This window comes from Charadrius vociferus, unplaced genomic scaffold (assembly GCF_000708025.1).
Source record: "Charadrius vociferus isolate BGI_N301 unplaced genomic scaffold, ASM70802v2 scaffold34, whole genome shotgun sequence".
Lineage (NCBI taxonomy): Eukaryota > Metazoa > Chordata > Aves > Charadriiformes > Charadriidae > Charadrius > Charadrius vociferus.
This window is the reverse complement of record NW_009647989.1, coordinates 2076743-2079496: the sequence shown is the minus strand read 5'-3', so window position 1 is coordinate 2079496 and position 2754 is coordinate 2076743.

The window sequence follows — 2754 nt, the reverse complement described above, 5'->3', positions numbered from 1 at the left end:
GGGCAGGCAGGGCCCTCCGCCCCGGGGAAGCGTAAGCGGCAGCTGAGAGAAGGGAGAGCGAAGGACTAAGGCAGACTGGAAAATAAAAAGCAAATTGTGGCCGTCTCCAAAGTGGCAAACTGGAAGAAAACAGAGAGGGGAAAAATCAAGTGGAAAGGATTAAGAGTTTAACAGAGGAAGAACTATGGCAAAGCTCGTGTGTGGGGAACAAGTATGAACATGAGAACTGTCACACCACAACATACAGATGGTAACAGACAGCTGCTGTGTTCAGAGAACGGTTAGAGTTGGAAGGGACCATCGAATTCCATCCCCCCTGCCATGGGCAGGGACACCTCCCACCAGACCAGGCTGTCAAAGCCCCATCCAATGTGGCCTTAAACACCTCCAGGGATGGGGCATCCACAACTTCCCTGGGCAATCTGGTCCAGTGCCTCACCGCCCTTGCAGTAAAGACTTTCTTCCTAATACCTAATCTAAATCTACCCTCTTCCGGTTTGAAGCTGTTACCCCTCATCCTATCACTACATGCCCTAGTAAAAAGTCCCTCCCCAGCTCTCCTGTAGGCCCCCTTTAGGTACTGGAAGGCTGCTATAAGGTGTCCCCAGAGCCTTCCCTTCTCCAGGCTGAACAACCCCAACTCTCTTAGCCTGTCCTCATAGCAGAGGTGCTCCAATCCTCTGATCATCTTCATGGCCCTCCTCTGGACTGGTTCAAACAGGTCGATGTCCTTCTTATGTCGGGAGGCCCAGAGCTGGACATGGTACTCCAGGTGGGGTCCCACAAGAGCAGAGTAGAGGGGCAGAATCACCTCCCTTGACCTGCTGTGATGCAGCCCACGTTCAGGGTTATCAGCATCAAGTCTTGAGGCCAAGATTGTCAAAAAGCAAACAAGTTTCCAGCCCAAATTCCACTGCAACCAAAAGGCATCCGAGCACCCAATTTCTTCCAATTCCTTCGCAATTCCCAATATTTCTCAATTTTTGTGCTGTTAAGAATCCCAGCTAACCGCATCTGTTTGAAGGAGATGCTGAAACCACAGGAAATAGTGCTTTAAATTGCTTTGACAATTTGACAGTCAGTGTCAAATTTCATTTTGTTTTAACTTTTCCACTTGTAATGTGATCACCAGGGTAGGAGGATCTCCCTAGAAGAGACTTGGCATTTAGCAGACAGATTGTCCAAGGGGTGCAACAAAGCAGCTGATGGCTGTCATCAAGGAAACTCTCTATAGAAGCAATATTTTTTCTGTCTATGAGTGTTCGCATCCTCTCTCCACCCCCCATCCCCCCCTTTTTTTTAAACTCAGGAATGAGGTAGGGACCAGTTGATAGTAAAGATGGAACACAGCTGGTTTCCAGAAGAATGCTTCTCTGAGCAAATAAGGCCCTCTCCCTTTCAGAAATGAGATGACTACGCCATTAAAGCTTAAACAGCTGCTCGTTCTAATGACCTGGTCTAAGCCAGGATGGTATAATCACATCAGGTCCCACTGGTGGTATGGTCACATCAGGAAAGTTTGCTTTCCATTGACTTGTGTCTATATTTTGAACACAAAAGCTTTATACCTGAAAGTTACAGCTTCTGTACAGTAAGTCTTTCTGCAGAGACCCTCAATCTTGCTCTACAGTGAAGAAATTTTTATCTATTTTTACATTTATCCACTTGGGGTTATAAAGCAGTGCCACCTCACACACTATAGTAACTCACACATCATGTCTCTGGTTCATTCTCCTCTACAGGGAAGGGCTGCACCCATCTCCCTGACGGTCACAACCCAGCCACACCTTCTCTGTCCATCCCCTATGATCTGATGTACCAGACACAGCTGACCAGTCGAAATGGAAGTCATCAAGTGCGAACCAGTGCTACTCCAAAGCTCATCACATGGCTCACTCAGGAGAAAAAGCTGAGTTCCCACAGTCAGGTGCACACGTTCTCCCTCCTTTTCTCCCCTTTCCCTTGACTCCCCCCAATGCATAATGCTTTGTTTTACATGGTCATTGTAATCTAGCCCAAACCTGGAGTGCCACTTGGAAGGATAGTCCCACACTTCCTGTTCAACCTGACTGACTGCTCCCTCCCTGCTCCCTTGCTCCAGCACCAGCATTTCTGTAATGACAGGGTCAGAGAATCAGGGAACCGATCCAGCTGTAAACTGGAAGGAAAGGAAAAAAGAAAAGGAAAAAAAAGTTAACATCTGGGGACACAACAGACTTATTTCAAGGTCCAGGTGACTGGAAGGAGACCCAAGAAGCTGATGTGGCTGGGCTCCAGGATCCAGCTGCCCTGTTATGGGGTAGGCAAGGTATTCATAAGAGCACTATCAGAGCTCAAGATATAGAATAGCAGCTCAGAATAGCAACAAAATCTGAACAAATCTGCAAAGTTTGTTCGTAGCTGGACCCGTTTGTAATAAACTGGCATATGCCCAGAAATCTGAAATAGGCCAGTCTTTCCTTTTACAAATTGTTTCTTTTAGTTTCTAAGGTAATAGGAGCTTAAGTGTAGTTACAAAAGAGAGGAAAACAATAAAATACCCCAGCATTTATTACACAGTGAATGTCTCACAGAGAAGATGCTGTATAATGGAAGCCCCAAGTCTAGCTTTTCTACAGTAACAGCAGCGTATCCTTGGCTGCATCTAAAGCCTTTATTTTTCATGGCATCATTGACATAAACAGAGTCCTGTAAACCACAAGTCTCTTTAACAGCTTGTCTTACTACCTACATAGCCATTTATTCAAGTATAAA